This window comes from Hoplias malabaricus, chromosome Y (genome assembly GCF_029633855.1).
Source record: "Hoplias malabaricus isolate fHopMal1 chromosome Y, fHopMal1.hap1, whole genome shotgun sequence".
In the NCBI taxonomy this organism is placed as follows: domain Eukaryota; kingdom Metazoa; phylum Chordata; class Actinopteri; order Characiformes; family Erythrinidae; genus Hoplias; species Hoplias malabaricus.
The window spans coordinates 10,309,262-10,328,519 of NC_089820.1; positions in this window are offsets into that span (position 1 = coordinate 10,309,262).

A 19,258-nucleotide genomic window follows, 5' to 3' on the forward strand; every position below is an offset into this window, starting at 1 on the left:
GATTAATTTTCTGGGACAGAAGAAGAAAAAATATTTTTTTTTATTTAAAAAAGAGAGAGAACGATCCCAGAAAATCCAGGACATGTGGCAACAATACCTCCAGTTGGAAGCATCCAGAAGTGATCAGTATCAGATGCATGAATAATTTCAACTGTTTCTTCTCAATGAGTGTAAGTGCAGAGTTCCTTACCAGATACCAGTGTATGCCCAGCAACCCACCATAGAAAACTCATTTTGGATGCTTGTATTCAAAATCTCATTCTTTCTCTCATTATCAAATTTTCATGACGATATGGGAGGTGGGGACTTTAGATCATAACATTATTTATTCATTTATTTATTTTCTGTAACCAATTCATCCTGCACAGGATCATGGTCGATCCAGAGCCTACCCGGAATCATTGGGCACAAGGCAGGAACGCCCCCTGGATAGGGAGCCCGTCTATTGCAGAGTAAAGTTTTCATATAATGGAAAATGAGTGTTGTGTTTAGAAGGGTCCAAAATTTTCTCTAAGGTGGCTTCACTGATGGCTGCAGGGCCTCTGTGTTACATAATCAAGTTTACAGAGCAGTTTACAGGAGCTGATGCCTCTGGAGTCAGTATAAATAAAATGGAAGAGAAATTGGGGCTGAGTAGATAACCCACTGCTGCTAGAAGTTAACACCCACAGAGCAAGGCTTATAACAGCCTTTGGACCTGCTTCTGTCAAATTCAGGAAACTGTAAACTTCTCACAGCAAGAAATAACCCCAGAATGTGTTACGCTACGATTGCCCCGGACAAAAAACAGCATCTCAGGAAACTTTGTTCTGGGAGTAAATGTACTGAAAAAGGAAGCATGAAAGGTATGTTAGACATTTTCAAGGAAGTCCCACATAACATATGTACACCAATTAAAGTACTATACTTTTTTGAATGTTATTCTAATTGTGAAAATTCCCACCAGCATAGGCATAAGGAACAATTGTGAAAGACTATTCCTTGAATAGGCTCATTCAGTAGTGCACAGCAGTGTGCTCTAACAATGTGAACACACATCAAAGCCTATAATCAAAGTACACTGCATTATGAAGTGCAGAAATCCCAAGAGCTTAGCCCAAACCCAGTCCTCTCCATCAGCTTCTGTGAAGACTTAACTACTAAACCTCAGCTCACACAACAGATCAATCCAGCTCAAGCAAAAATTTACAACAGAAAAAGTTACAGAAAACAGTTACAACAGAAAAAGTCCATATGGAGCATTGGGACCAAAGCACAAATCAGATTTTAAAGATAGAAGAATTGCAGAGGTTTTCTTCATCATAGATACCAAATACAGGTGCTGGTCATAAAATTAGAATATCATGAAAAAGTTGATTTATTTCAGCAATTCCATTCAAAAAAGTGAAACTTGAATATTATACTCATTTATTACACACAGACTGATACATTTCAAGTGTTTATTTCTTTTAATTTGATGATTATAACTGACAACTATTGAAACCCCAAATTCAGTATCTCAGAAAATTAGAATATTGTGAAAAGGTTCAGGCACGGTGGTGCAGCAGGTAGTGGCGCAGTCACACAGCTCCAGGGGCCTGGAGGTTGTGGGTTCGATTCCCGCTCCAGGTGACTGTCTGTGAGGAGTTGGTGTGTTCTCCCCATGTTCTCGTGGGTTTCCTCCCACAGTCCAAAAACACACGTTGGTAGGTGGATTGGCAACTCAAAAGTGTCCGTAGGTGTGAGTGAATGTGTGTGCGTGTCTGTGTTGCCAGGGTGTATTCCCGCCTTGCGCCCAATGATTCCAGGTAGGCTCTGGACCCACCGCGACCCTGAACTGGATAAGCGGTTACAGATAATGAATGAATGAATTAATGAAAAGACTCAATATTGAAGACACCTGGTGCCACACTATAATCAGCTAATTAACTCAAAACACATGCAAAGGCATTTAAATGGTCTCTCAGTCTAGTTCTGTAGGCTACACAATCATGGGGAAGGCTGCTGTGTTGACACATGCGAGTCCGAGTCTCCTGGAGCGCTAAAACTGAACCCTAATGACTAGAAGCGTCACTCCACTTAAAACAAACAAACAAACTGGCTTGTGTCCAATTATTCAAGGTAGGTTCCAGACCTGCTGAGACCCTGATCAGGATGAACCTCTTACATAAATTGATACATGATCCATTCCTAACTGAGCAAATGTGTAAATGTCAAACTTCCATTGTTTATGTTAATTTCCATTCATTTTTTTAATTCTAGTAATACATTAACTAACAAATCTAACTTGATCTTCTTACTGTAACCTTCTGTGAGGGCCACATTAGTCCAACTAGAACCATTAGTACTTATCCAAATTAGAAGTCATGGGGCACCAAGAATTTGTAAGAGTTTAACAGTATAAGAGTAAGAAAGTGCTTCCTACTGAATCTGAGGCTGAGAAAAAAGAGAAAGCCCAGTGAATGAATAAATAACCATTTGGGGTCCATTAATGTCCCCACATGTCAAATATGGTTCAAACATTTCCTGAATCATAGTCTGCTCTTCTGATTCCATCTTATTATGAGACCGTTCATGACTCACACCTGGACTTATGTGACTATTAATAGGGACTGAAACACATGAGACAGATTATTTGTATTTGTGTGCCTATCTACATTTTGTGTGGAACTGAGCATGAGTAAATCTTGCTTTAACTCTTCATTTTTGAGATCAAATGATTTATATTTACAATGCTGGGCCTCATCCCAGAGAGAAACAAGACTGTTCTGTACATTTTGAATATAGAGATCAAATTAATTTAAAGTTGGATTTAAGAAGACAAAAATCTCACCCAAAGTGTTAAAGAACATGGCCACATATAATGTGTGGGAAAACTATAGGAAATTCCTCCTGCAATCTGAATTTCACACCAGATTTGTGAAGACAAGTGTAGCTGCTCATATAACTAACATAAGCAATAAGTCCTTGCCGAGTAAACCTTTTATTACTGAGTCAAGCTGGGGAAAAAGGGAAAAACTTTACTTGTGTGACACAAGGTTTGAAACTACTTAGTGTCACTGCAGGACTGAGAATAATTAGAGGATGACCCCAACATAAACTGCGCAGCAGCAGACAAGCTATCTTCTCCAATTGTACATATAAATACAAGGTGTACCAACACAGGATGTCTGCTAGAGTGAGTGGATGTCAGAGTCTGATCCACTCATATCAACATACTAACACACCACCATCATGTCATTGTAGCAGTCAGCCTGATACACCACCCATATAATACCTTTTTTGTGGTGGTCTGGTTATTGAAGTACAGTATGACTGTGGTCAAATATTGTATGTGGCGCAACCGAACAACTATAGTCTGTAATTGTAGAACTACAATTTGTAGAAACAAGGAGGCAGTCATAACACTATGGCTGATTGGTGTATATAGTTTTATTAATATGTTAACTTGAGAGCAAGGATAAGAACAGTTCAGATGAGGGAACAGATACTGGAAACAAAATGAAAAGACAGCCTAGCAATAATAATGAGCAAGAATAAAATCAGTAACTTGCATTTGAAAGTCAAATGACCAAATTGAAAATGAGGAATGAGTTTGAAAGATGAGAACATGAGCCCATATAAAAATGAAGTAAATGAAATGGAAGATTGAGACACTTCCAAGAAAATAGAAACAAAGCTGGAAACAAAATGAAAAGCAGTGGAAATGTGTTAAATATTGGAGATAATTGTATCCATGAGCATTACTTACAATCACATTGTGGCTGTAGCTGAATTTGAATATGTATATAAATATGAATCTGTAATTTATAGTTTATATAATTTTGTGACTAAAAAGCAGCTCATCATTAGCAGAGGTTAATTTGTTATGCACCAGAAATACAGAGATTTATGAGTAGGGGCTAATGGGGGGGTGGGGGGGCTAAGTTTGCAGTGTGCATTTTCAAAAACCTCTGTTTTCAGTGACCTGCAATGCATGTCATGTGAAAAGGAGGCCATACAGAAAACAAATAAAATAAGTGGTGGATCGAAATATGGACTGATGACATCTCTCGTTGCATTTTGTGTTTCGGCCTTTACATGTTGCAGCTCAAGCTGTGGACTGGTATACGAATCAGTAAGTGGAACGGACATATCCGTCTGATACCCGATATACAGAATGACATCTATACTGAACCTGATATCGAAATAGGATGGGCCCATATATTTAATGTCATTTTATTGATCAGTTCAACACATGGTTTCTTAGGCAACTTAAACACCTATTAACCACCTACTTTCATGGGCTCTCATTATCTCCTATGTTACATTGATTCAGAAAAGGGTTTTTGCTGCAGAGTATTATTAGATGTGTTTTTTAAAATGATTTTATGTAGTTTTTAATAAGAGTAACGCCTCTGTCATACTAGATGTTACTTGGCCAGTCAGAGTAACATCAACACAGCTCAGTTTGGAGTTGGGAGCTAATTTTAAGCTCTGCTTTAAATAATTTCTAACATAGCCTACAGCTTCTTTTAATCTCATGTAATTAAATTTAAATCGTCTTTGCAGTGAGTCATTTTTCCTGCATTGTGTAATTAATTAGCCAGCAGTCAAATTAAACATCATTAAACCTCATTAAATGGCCAGTCTTTTCTCAGATTTGGTTAGTGGGTAATGTTATATGCATTTTGTAACATTAAGGACAGTCTGTATACAAATTCTTCCTAATGAAAAATATTTTCTTTAAGCATTAGAATTATTTTTACTTGAAACACAAGGAAGCGAGCTGTTGAATTTAATTAATGTTTATAAATAGACGGTTTAATTTATTAACAATATCAATGCTTTAAACCTAGTCTACTTTAAAGCTTGTTAAAGACTCAAAAGCCACTTGAGTTAAACAATGTAACCGGGCTGAGTGAATCATCAGAGTTCCTCAGGTTCCGCCATTACTTAAAATCTCACTCTGTGGATGTGGAAGCGAAAGGGGTGCAAGCACGGTGAATAATCAAATAATCAAACTACATCTGAATAATATCTCTTTATTTATGTTTTTCTAACACAGGCTGTGACAGTGTCATGAAGTTAGTGACATTGATGATGTTACTGTACATCTCTCGTGTATATATTTTGAAAATTCAGTCATCAGTCATCCACATCAACATGAAGCCTGATACTGATACAGAAACTGCTTCAGCTCATACCAGAATTATTACAATGGTACTCCCTCACTCCCAAGAACACAGTTCCACTGGTCCACAACCAAGTGCTGTATATATGTTGGTACTGAGCATAGTCACTAAGTATATTTGCTCCAGATGCATTGCTAGTGCTTTTCTATGAACATTATACAAGCTGTACATGCACAATAGAACATCTGTTTCCACAGTTGATTAACCTTAATGTAGATGAATTTATCCAATGGAAAAGAAAATGCTCTTTGCATAAATATTCATCCGCTGTGCTGTGGAAGCTTCAAGCTTACACAGATGAAAGATATGATGTATTAAGAACACAATTGGCTGACAATGGCTTGAAAGAAGCAATTACTAAAAAATAAAATGCATCAAAGCATGTCTGAAATTTGCCAGATGTCATCAGATTGCCAAGCTAAATTAAAGCATAAGGTTTTGCAATCAGATGGGACACTTATGGAGATTTTGGTCAAAATTCAAAATGGTATGCAATGGTGTGTTTCGAATTTAATACTGTTCATCCTTCAAAAGAAATGTATTCTTCCCCTTTCCCACACATTAAAGTCCTAATGAAATATCTGTGACATGTTTCAGTCAGAACATGATAAGGATCAAACAAGGCTCTTTTCTTGTCTAAACATGACGCCTCACGTTATCATATGTTCCTGGGAAACATAGCTCCGACCAATCATACATCTGTGGCATTTTTTTGGAACAGACAGATTGATAGATCTAATCTTTAATCTGGAGTTGCATTTTCCCAGTAGACATATTTTTGCTTGAATTTTAGTCATTAATACCATTTTGTATTTTGCTGTACATTGTGATCTGTCTCCTTTTTAATGCTATAGTTGTAAAGAACTAGCTGCAACACAGTTCACATCATTTGATCACCTGGACCAGCCTGGGGCAATGCTGCTGGAAAGAATGCAAATGAATCATTCACAAAATGTGTGCAAACTGGTGGACATTTTAAGCTCAACACACTTAAAGCTACAGCATCAGGAGGTTCTTCAAAGTACTGGAAGAAATTTAATATATATGTAAGCAGTATTTATTATTATTATTATTTTTTAACATATATCTTTGCACACATAATATATTTTTACCAAAATGTCCTTTGAGGGTTAATTAGTTTACAATTTAGTTGCTGGCAGGAATTATGTATTTGCATGTTTTGTTTGTTTGTTTTTTGTACTCCAGACATATCTACAAATATGATCTGATTTTAAAGAATGTTTTAAACAGTGTCTTTTGGTTACAGTCATGAATGTCACATTTAATACTTTTGCAACTTGAATGCACTGCATGCCCTCACTACTTCAGCTACTTTAATATGTACTCGGTATTGAAACAGATGTTCAGGTTTGATAATTTCACAGAAAATATTAAGTGAATTTAGATGCCCTGCTATAGTATCATATCAGCTTAAGGGCACCATGCTCAGAGGCAAGTGACTGCCAGTGGTGTAAAATTACTCCCTGCATTGTTAGCACAAACAGTATGTGGTGTACATTAATGTAGCTGAATTCTTGGAGGCATAATTTCTTGAACATTGTCAAAATGCACAGTTGTAATGAAAAAGCCTCACATAGCCATTTATATAGCACAATGGATATTTTATAACTTTATTACTTAAAAAATAAAATAATAAAATCTCAAATACCATGCATACATATGAACTTATTTTGACTTCCCTGAATAGAATCGTGGCAAAATTATACATATAGCACATGTTCATTTGGTTTAATGTCTTTAAAACATTTTTCGATTAAAATTATTTGATAATCACCAAGCTTCTGGCTGGATTATAGTCACATATTTGACTTTTATTTTTGGTAGAGGTCTGCCAGGTTTGTGGCTTTTCTGGTATAGGCCTGTATTTCAAGCACACTTCAAACACAGGGATGAGGTCAGGGCTTAAATAATGCATTCTTCTATATACTTTTTGCAGTACATCAGTGCCACTCCAAGCAAATCAGCCATGATGCTGCCACAACCATGCTTCACACTAAGTACACTGTTCTTGGGTTTGAATACCTCCATATTGAATATCTTTGTTTGACCTGACCATAAGTTTTCTTCTGACCTTTTCATTGTCCATGTGATCAGAAGAGAACTTTAGTGCCTGCCTGAAGTAACCATTGTGTCATCTGTTTTAGTGGTTATTGGATTGCATCAGGACCAATATCACAGCATATTTGACACAAAATACAGTGTGAATCTACAGATTGGGCTAGACTGAGCTAAACTCCATCTAATCCCAATTCTATTTTCTTTCAAACATTATGTGCTGATGCATTTTATGACCTCACAATCCAAAACATATACATAGTTGTAAAACAAGGTGGATTCCAAACAGCATATTTTTTTTTTTCTTTTTTTATTCCTTTCTTTCTTAGCCTCACTAGCCCATTTATTCCAGCTACCCCTGATCAATAAAGCAATTTATTTTTCTCTGCTTTAAGTTTGTTAACGTCCCCAACCTTGGGACCTTGTCATGACCACACAAATAATTCCATCAGCCAATCAGTATTCTTGACATATCTACTCTTTGCATGCTTAGCGTGACCAGTCATATGTTATTTAATACTTAAACCAGATAGTGTTGCCTAAAGAAATGCACCATGAAGCAAAGACAGCAGTCTACAAGACATACTTCAGGAATAGATGTTTCTATATGAGCTAAAATCTAATGCTCACTCAATTCAGAGTCTCAACTTGAGCTGCAACAACAGTGCTATGGATATTTGTGGGGGGAAAAAGGCTTTGCTTTCAATTGATTGGTGTGAATATTTTTTTAAATGGGTGGGGAGGTGACACACAAGAAAAAAGATGAACTCTGGATTTAACTTTTGCTAAGGACCTTAACACACTGAGTTGGAGGGGCATTAACCCAAATACCTTTATATCCTTGAGGAACAGTCAGAATCAGATTTTTTTTTCTGTCTGACCAACATTGTGTTGTCAGCACATTTGGAATTATCAGGCTTGGAATCAAATGCAAGTTTATTATACAACTACAGTCACTGTAGTCAAGACCAGACTGAGTCAGAAACCAGATAATCAGTCCAATCAGGCAAATCGTTCATTGTTAAAAAAATACCTGTTTGTGGATTCAGCACATTCACAGGTTCCATGTCTGTCTCAAATACACACATTTCAATACAGTGTCCACAAGATTATCTGCCCAGTAATTTGCACATTGTTGATATCACTACAGGGCTTAAGGTGTTATTCATATACACTGAGCTATTTGTAATATGTTATGCATAAGATTACTACCAGTATAGTGTATAGTATTTTAAGCTCTATAGTGTACACAGTTTCAGGTTCATTATCTCTAAGCATATTCATTTATAGTAAACACTCCCGCACGTTACATAAAATGCCAATCTAATGGATTATTTAATTAACACATTTAAAAAAAATGTGTTAATTAAATTGGCACTTCGTATACATGTTGTAACACTAAGGTGAACCGCAATAAGCAGTGAAATGAGTGGGGGTGAGATTGCTCTGCTAGGAAAACAATTCACCTGTATCCTTGCTGATATAAAACTTAATGCACAGAAGATTTATTTGAACTGCAGCAAAAAATTAATAGCATTTATGCTATTTAATAGAATGTCTACGACTGTGGGGAAACAGTTCCCTGTTTTTTTTTTTATTATTATTCAAAACAGTCACATTTTTTAAGAGAGAATGGTGTTTTTAGGGGGGGGAAAGATGACTGTTGTTTCTATGGTAACAGAACTTCTGTCACACAGAAACCCATTTGTAACTTGAGTTGTTTAGTTTTATAGCACTTTCAATGATGATTCCACCTTAAGTAATCTGAAACAGCAAAAATAGCTCCAAATTACCCACCTTTGGAGCAGGTGTAGAACAATATCCTCATCACAGTTCGTGCTTTCCATGGTTTGGAGTTCTCTCTCGTCTATTTAAAAAAAAAAAACGCCAGATGTCGCTGCCATGAGCAGAGAGAAAAGAAAAGCCTAGCAAACTGGAAAGAGACACCAGGGCTTCATTAACATTAGACCAGTTTTGATGTCTACTGGAGAGCTATTAAAAGGTGTGGAACACAAGTGTTTTTTCCATGATCCAACAGAAATCTTCATTCACCTTATGGACCTGAGGAGGCCATTTCAGTGCTGTGGTTTAGAAGCTCACAATTTTTAATTGAATTTTAATTATTTTTTTTTGTTTTATTTGACACTCAAAACAAATGTCAATACCGTTCTCCAGAATCATGCACATAACTTTGGGTTGTACATTAGATGGGTTAAATAGGACCTTTTTTTTTTTTAGATGCAAAAGAAATGGCAATGGCTATTAAAAACATTTTGGACTATATCCAGGCCTGGAGTTATGCATATAGATTTTAATTTGGCCAAAAGCAATTTAATTTGGCATGAAGCAAATGCACTGCAGTTGTGCCTGTTGTTTATTTTTTGCTGTTTACACATCCCCTAATTATCAGCATTAATTATCAACAAATTCCAAGGTTCAGTAGGTTGTGTCAGTGGAAGAAAGACATATCTTGCACACAGGTGGCTCTTCTGTTTGAACAGAGCTTGTGTTTTGTACCTTGCCTAACAACAAAACACATGCATTCCTGACAATTTTTTGATTACCATGTCATATTTAGCACTGAGAATCATATTTAAATCATATTTAATGAACACTACCACAGCAACTTAATGATCTTAATTATAATTATGAGAGGAAAATTCACTCTCTTCATTCACGCAGATCATGAATGGGATTAGGTATTATGTGAAGTACTGTGATGATTAACAACACTTGAGATGCTGGATAAAAAGTTTATTGAATATAAATTGCAATGTGTTCCAATGTATTTTCCTATTTTCTGCACCACTATCTACACCAGGGGTTTTCAACCTGTGGGTCTTAGTATCAGTCTGGGGCGTGAGGTTGCGCAATGTTAAATTTCACACACTTGACAGATAAATGCAATACTGCTGTATCCTTTAGCAATTTATTTTTTACCCACTAGACTCTGGCCACCAGCACAGCGGGTACTGCCTTCATTTAGAATAACTGTTAAGATGAGTGGCTGCAGTGGAGGATGATAAACAATTCCTGTTGTAAGTTGTTCTGCCTTAATAGAATGTGATTGACAAGGAAAACCAAGTAGCTGATTGATTGTTGAAAATGACTGACAAAATTTAAAAGTATGTCTAAATGTGAATATATGTTAGTTAAAGTGACTGCCTTGTTTTAGTAGAGGAATCCACAAGAACGTCACAGTTTTATTCAAGGATTTTTGTGCGAGTCTTCGGGTAAACGGATATTGTAAACTAACCCACAGCAAAGAGTATGTTGTGTGTGCCATAGTAAAAATGTAGCTTAAGATCGTTTCAAAGCGCCATGTAACATTTGGAACTGATGAATGCTTTATTTGCTGTGGGTTACTAGTAATTAAAACAGTATGTGTACCGTACTCATCTAGGCATTTGATACCCAGATTTCTGTAAACGATATAGACACTACAATTTTTTCAAGCATGTTTATTTTATTGTGAAACCAGGGAAGAACATATAAAAAGGGCATTTTCTGAACATTAAATATGTTGTCTGAATGGGATGTATAGTTTTTTACATCAATAGAAATAGAAAATGGGGGGAAAAAATCTCCACTATATTAACCCTTTGGGGTCTTAGGACATTGCCTCAATTTTCTGAAATTCACCTTTAAAGAACTTGTCTTATAATATATTGCCCACATGTTTTATATCCAAATGTTCAGAACAATCTCAGCTCTTTCGTTAAGGCCCATGTGACCTAGAGCATTTTATGAAGAGATAATCTGTCTCTAACAATGAAAAACTTAAATGCAATTTTAGAAAATCTTTATATTTATTGTGAAAACATCCCTGTACTCATGTGGATGAACTGATTTGGTGATTGAAATAGTTTTATCAGAGTCTTAAAAACAAGCAAATCCAGTTAGACACAGTGAGAGGCAGAGGAGGCGTGTCTCAAGCTTACACATAGGCTCGTTACTCAGGAGTTACGGTATCGCGTACAATCTTGCGATAACATGCAATCAAAAGAGCAGTTTCTGCACGTTCAGAGTGTTTGAACTGTATTTCTGCGCTGTGTTTAAAGTAGCCACACAGAAGGTGGTGTATGTCCAAAAAGATTGAAAACCCCTCATCTACACTCTATGTCCAAACATTTTGATAAACCTCTTAAAATGAGTGATTCAGTTACACTACGATGCTTCCATTGTGAAAACATTTTATAACTTCCGTAGAAAAGCATGAATAAAGAGCAGCTGCACAATGTCACCAAGGTCACACAGTGGCAAGGGTGAACAAAGGGACATTAATCCCCTGAACATTGTGCTATGGAACCGTGGCACAGCATTCTCTGAAGGGTTATTAAGCCCCTAAAAAAGTTGTCTTGAGCGCAAGGTCTTTACTAATAGAGGTCCTTTCAGTATCTTTGAATGTGGAGTTGGACTGGTGTTTGTGATTCAGAATCAAACAACAGCACCTGATCTACATAATACTGTTGTGGATGAATGCTACAAAACGATGAGGTTACTGATGTAACAAAATAGGAACAAACTCCCTGTGGGGGGTAGGCTTGACCTAAAGGTTAGAGAAGAAACACTGAGATAATAAGGTCACTAAAATCCCCTCAACTAGCAGGAAACAAATGACCGGGAGAGTGAAGTAAAAACGCTTTCACATTGATTCCCTGACTTATTGTGGCTTTCGATCTATCGGTTGTTCAACACAAATATAGATTTTATTTACTGTCCATAGTGACCAGTAAACCTGAATATGTCTTAAAATGTCTTTGTGTGTAATGATTTGAAAATAGTGTTAAATCTGAAAATTAACAATATCTTACCACACCCTGCAGTTTCTCCTCTACAACAAATTGATCTTATATTTTAGGCTTTAAGGGCGTTATTTGTTTTCATACATGAATACATTTGATACAGTAAGACCCTGTCATGCAATAACAGCACTTTTTTTCCACAACCACCGTATCAATCCGCTGAGATGTTACCAAAACTTGTTTCAAGCTTATACTTCACACCACTAAATTTTATTGTTTACTTTGAAAGTATACGCAGATACTAATTCAGATAAAATCATGTAACAATTATGCTTGTTTTCACTGTCATACAAAAATGTCATCAATTTGCTTAAGGGCTCCCCCTACCAATTACGGATTATAATTCACATTCACAGTACTATCATGAAGTTAATTCACACATATGGGCACCCACACATCCACTTTCTCTCTCTCTCTCTCTCTCTCTCTCACACACACACACACACACACACGCTCTCTGACAAACCCGCACACACAGCTTCTGAGCTGAGGGGTATTTACATCGGTCACATTTCACATCACACTCACTCTATCCTTTATTTTTCTCCTTTTCTCTCTCTCACACAAATAAACATACAAAGTATCCCAACAAAATATAGGAAATAACATAATGCCAAAGGTTTATGTATGTTAAATTCTGTTAGTGTTTCCAACCTATTTAGACAGCAGTGTTTGCTAAATGTTTGAACTTTGAGCTAGGGGAATGTGTGTAATCGAATAAAATGATGTTTAATACATGATAAAAGCTATATATATGGAGTGCCTTCCAGAGGCACGTGTATTGGACAAAAATCGCCTCGACTCCCAAAGTCCAAAAATCACATTCAGTTGCCGCTGTTCTTATACATGCTGGAACTAATGATATTTTTCTTAGACAGAAATGGAAAATCACTTGTGATTTCTGGGCCTCGACCTCGTCTGAGAAGGGGTATTGAATGTTTTAGAAATTTGCATGTGTTAAAATGAGTGGTTGTAAGTGTGGAGCACTTCTCTTGGTGTAACTTTTATTGATAACTTTAAAACTTTCTGGCAGCGCCCCTGTTTTTACAAACTAGATGGTGTTCATCCTAACTTACTTGGCTCAGCTATTCTGTCCGAGAACATTTAATAAGGCTCTATCTGCCGAACTTTTTAGACCTCTTAAATATATCCCCTCCTATTGGACAGTGAACCGCCACAGACAAAACATCAACAGAGAGGAATAAATTTTTTTTCAACCTTTGATCACTCAATGTCAATACAAGGACAGAATTATTCACTCAAGTTACTAAAACAGCTATTCTGAACATTCAGATCTTAATAACAACTGCCAGCGAACACATCTGTGACAATAATACTGAAATAATGTGTCTGACAGAAACAACTGAGTACTTTTTGCTCAACCAATCTACTCCTCCTGGCTATGCTTATATTGACTTGTCCTGCCCCACAGGGCAAGGTAGGAGGTTGGCCATAATCGTTCGGCAACCATACCTCTTAAACGTATTTAAAATTGATGACCCATCATCCTTTGAATGCTTGGTTGTAAAGCTTTTTTTTCCCCAGCAGCCTGTTAAATTGTGTTAGTGTATCATACTACCAAACCCACTTCATCATTCCTCAGAGAATTCACAGATGTTATCTATTCACTTTATTTGATTGTTTTGTGTTCACTCAACTAATATATTTCCCTACTCATAACCATGGACAAGATCATTCTTGATTTGGTATTCACTAATGGTTTGTCAGTGACCAACATAGCTAGCAGAAATATATAAGTCTCTGATCATATGATGATCAGTATGGATTTAAGTATTTAAATATCTTAATGTACAATAAAGCACTCCATCACCTATAGCAGTTTTAAAACTTTAGACAATAGATTAATTTTACAGACATGTGAACCTCTTTCAAGCAATTTACCAGATACAGTAGAACAGGGTTCCTCGATACATTTTATTCAAAGGACCATCTCTCAAAATTTCAGTAATTTTGGGGGGGTGGGGGGTGGACCTTCATACGTGTGTGAGCACACCAGGAAAAGCTCAGATATTGAATCTCCAAAATTCCTGGATTGAAGTGGCCCTAAACACCATTGTGGCTGGTGGCACTGTCCCTTAATCAATACGAGACAAGATGTGGACGATGCCTCTCACGCAGCCCATGTTTACAGCGTTTGTCTCCTTACAGCCACTGCCTCTCACGGGTTACTGAGAAATGATGTAGGCCCAGGAGGAGGGACCCAGAGTACAGAACGAGACCTTAACTGTTTGTACCACATAATTTACACACTGACAGACTGTTGTATTGTAATTTTTGTCCAAAATGATTGCGAGGGACAGTTCAGTAGTCGCTGGATTGGTACAGAGACATGTCCATATGGTCTCTCCTAGGGTTGGGCGGTATAACACTGTATTTAAAAATGTGGACAGTAGCTCAAAATGAGGGCGGTATTTTTTGACGTGTGTGGTGTGTCAAATTTCTGTTGTCTTTAAAAGTCGACTAAAACGTTCATGTGCATTTAAGAGAGCCACAGGGAGGGAGAGCTGTGGGAGTTCAATAACTGCTGATGTCACGGTCTGAAAACGGGTGGAGAAAAGCACAAGCCAAGTAGCCCACCACAGCTGTAAGTTTAGCGCTGAGGTTTGGTTACAACTAATGATTATTTTGATAATCGATTAATCTGTCGATTATTTTTTCGATTAATCGATTAATAATTGGATAAAAAGGAAGATTTTTTATCAAATTTGGTTTCCTGTCTGTTACTAGCATATTCAGGATACCATCAGTGAGAACAGCTGCTTGCTGTAGTGTGCAGATCTTCTTCAAAACATAGTCAGCAATGCTGGGCTGTTTTTATCTGAGGTGAGAGAGAAAGTGTAGATATGAACATACACCTTTTTTAAGTTAATAACTACTGATCTAAAATGCAGACAACAATGCAGGCAAATTGAAATTACATAAATGGACATTGGGTGATGCTGCCATGTGCTGAGAATAAAAGGGAATTTCAACTAACACATGATCAGATATCGTTAAGATATTTAAGATTTTAGAGAACTAATGTTGTAATTTTATAAGGAACACACAACCTACCATTATTAAAAATTAGCGTTTACATGAAGAATTAACCCAACCATTACATTAATTTTATATTTATCAATATTTAACACAGTGTATGTAATGTAATACACACTTGGCTGTGATACTCAAACACTAACACGCAATGCCAGTCAGAAAATACCTTGAAAAAGGCTTTAAATATATTATTTAAAAAAAATGTTTGGATTTTTTTTAACTCTGAATGTAACTGCCGCCACATTTAAGGTGGAACGGAAAACTCGCTAAATACAAGAGTGATATAAATTTACTAAAAATGAGACATTTACGTTTAACTATTCTAGCAGGCTCTAGTGACATTGAGTGAGAGAAAAACTAACATCGCAAACGTTAGCTTGACTAAAACTACGGCTTGTTTTGGAACTGCTGGTCGAGCATTGACACATTTAAGGTGGAAGAGAAAACTCGGGGGGATGCTAAAGCTTGTTCGCTAAACGCGAGTGTAATATCAATGTACTAAGAAAAACAAGATGTTGTTTAACCACTCTAGCAGTCTCTAGTAACATTTTAGTGAGAGAAAAATTAGAATTAACTTACTATACTTAATCTCTTTCACACATAGCTCCAACAGGCTTCCTTTTCAGATGCTCATGCAGTGATGGTGTGCTGCTGTGCCATGCGAGATCAGCTGTGCACATTTTGCACCTAACGCTGTTCCTTGAAGGCATTAATGTAAAGTGCTCCCATACTTTTGATGACTTGGGTTGTACATTTTCCTCTCTGCTTGTGCTAACATTATCCTCTGCTGTGACCGCCTCCGCCATTTTAAAAACCCTTCTTCCAGAGTTCGTCACGTGTAGCAACTGTACCTATGTGTATAATAGCTTAGACCCAACTAATCGATTATTAAATTAGTTGCCAACTATTTTAACAATCGATTTTAATTGATTTAATCGATTAGTTGTTGCAGCCCTACTCACAGGTATATGGCTTTATCCTCTAAATATGTGTGTGTTGTGCTTCAGTTCGCTGAAAAATGTCCTGTGCTGTGCTAAACAACAAGTGCCTGTTAGCACCAGCTGTGCTTCTAAATGGTGTAGAACCGTCTTATTTCGCTTGTTTTCGAACTTGTTCCTTCAGCACAAGTTGCTGTAAATTGCTCTCTTAAAACCACTCTTTGCATGTGTCTTGTTTTGGTTTGCTTCTTTGAGCTCTCTTGGCCTGTAGTTTTTTGGCGTCTATGTTGTACTGTATTCAGCTCACGTCAGCTCAACCAAGTGATTTAAATTACATGTGTGTCTCTTTATTCACCTTCTCTCAGCGCTCCGAAAGAATCCTGAAGATGCCGGAAAAGGAAGGATAAATGGATTTATTGAGTAGGAACAATGATGAGATTTTCATTGTACTGTAAACGTAACTAAATGCGGCACTGATTCCGCCCAATCTCCAAAACAACACGGGAGTTCAGCAGTGTTTCCGAAGGTTACTGAAGTAGTTTGAGGCTCTGTTTCTGTGTGTTGCTCCTCTCATTAATTAAAAGGAATTATATTTTCTTTAACCTCCACATTTTAGTTCACAGTGTGTTGGTTATGTTTTAAGCTTTTGTGTTCTGCTACGAACAAGACGAGCTGTCCAGCCACCGCCATTCTGCTCATTTGTTTGGTTTGTAACCATGACAACGTCACTCTGATTGGTTGACCTGATATTTTATGGATCCATCAACTCAGAAAATAGAACAGGTTCTATTTCAAAATTTCATATAGCATCGCAGGCCTTCAGTTTAGGACTCCGTGAAGGATTTCAACATTAATACACGTGCATTTGTTTTGAAAATTTGACATGCATTTTATTCCTGCATAAAAATTGGACTGTAAAAAGGCCTTTATTTTTATCCCCACTGCTATAAATAGCTTTCTTTGTGATTTTTTTTGCAAAATCACACAAAGATTTTCAATATATCTATGTGATTATACATTGTTTAAATTTTTGGATAATAGCAGACAATGAAAATCAAAGATATAGAGACACAAGATGTTCTTCAGAATGTGATAATATTTTAAGCATGTTCTTCACTGATGTCTGTGGTTAAATAAAAAAAAGTAAAAGTCCCACACTATCATCCCTGCCATACACAAAATCCTTATTTCTTCCTCTCAAATGTCAACAAGTGGGTCATACAACTGATCCTAACCTCACTAACAATGTTCTGATGACCCTGCTTCTTACAAGAAAATCATCATCTTTTCCGCTTATACGTTTCAGGGTGAAAAGAAAAATCAAAAGTCAATCGGGGGCATTTTTGTCACATTTTCTTCTGTTGCAAATTCAGTGCAAAGCACTTCGAGTGGTCACCTTCAAATTATCTCAGCATTGAATTACCTCTCAGTTGGTTGAATAACACAGGTTTACAATCACAAAGCATGTAGGCCATGCAACAGCCATACATGCAGCGTTACTTCGTAGGCACACACACAGAAATATGAATATTATAAAACCTTGACATGAATCGTCGTTTTGTTGCGGTGAGTCTCAAAACATTGAGTCACTAAACTTGCTTAATGCACCAAACTTTATGTTGCGCGTGCTCAGTACTCTCGACCTTTCTAGGTAAAGTTCAGGATCTCTGGTGCGAGCAGGATACGCAAAACCAGATAAAACGAGACCCATGGAATAGTGAAACGTTCGAGCAGTCGAATACAGCTCCCTGAGCTCTGCAGAAACACTCCTTATAAAATGTGCTTAAAAGTGTCACTGTCTGTAGCCACATTTGGACGCATTTCAGGCACGAAGCTAGCTGTTGTGCCGCTGGGCTCTCGCACTCTCTCCCCGCTGCTGACGTATGGAATCAGATATGTGCCAAAAATAATCGCCCAAAAAAATCTCAAAAGTAAATCTTATAATTTGAAAACAAAACATCCAGCTGTACCATTTGTGCTCGTTAACTTTCGTGCGTGAGCTCTGAGTTTTGTGCGCCTGATCCCTGAATTTTGGGAGCAGTTTTGGCTCTCGCGTGGGCGGGTTTTCTCAGGGTAGCCTAATGCTAGGCTAATGAATTTGAGTGACAACTCAGTTCCCGTTTGAGTGCATTTGGACTGCGCATGCGTACACTTGTTTTAAAGCCATGAAATAACTGCAAAGTCCGATGATATCAATGTAGATATTACGGAGCCCCTAAAGGGACTGGAAAAAAAAAAAAAACTATTGATTTTGCGTTCCTCACATCATGTGTTTACATGTGTGATGTGATTACTCACATCATTGTTTGCTCTCATTTAGTTTTCAAGATTAATAAAACACACAGAAGTTAACCTTTACTTGTACTGCGACTAAACAATGTTGACATATTCAAATCTTCAGGGAACTAGCTGTGTGATATTAGGTTTTATCAAACTTCGACAAGTCTACTGCCATTTTTGCATTTTGTGCGGAAATGTGAATTATTAAAAAATAATCATTCTTAACAATAATTAATTATTAATGATAATCATTATTATTATTATTAATATTGATAAACAGGAAGAGGTGAAGTGACAAAATACACAATGTTCTAACATGAAGTTCAAACAAACATAACTGTTTAAATATTATGAAAGAGGAAATTAATTAAATATCAGATCTACAGTATTCAGCAACGTAAATCGGCACGCTTCATACACACGCTAGGCAAAACTCAGGGATCAGGCACACAAAACTCGGAGAGCGCACGTGCAGAACTCGGAGACCTTGCGCACAAAAGTAATGGAGAACAAACATCAGAGCTGGATATTTTGTTTGCAAGTTATAAGTTTTACGTTTGAGTTTAATTTTTTGTGGGATTAAGTTTGGCACAAATCTGATTCCATACTAACGCAGCTCTTAGCCCCGCCCAATCTCAAACTCGTATTTGACAGGCAACAATCAATTGCATTGCACATAGCTCAACAGAAATCAGTGAAAATCAAGGTGTGTGAGCACATGAAATATTGTACTCATTAAAGTGAAATTTCTAGAATTTCCTGTAAAACGTATATATTTAAAATATATTTAACTTTATAACTGGGAAATTCGACTGTGTTACAATATGCCAAACAAGTGGTGAAGTATAAGTGATATTCATTAGAGACTGAGATGATGATGAAGCTGTCGGTAAAACCTAGAGCATTTCTACAAAATACTGAATATTTCCTAAAAGTTTTCTTAGTTCAT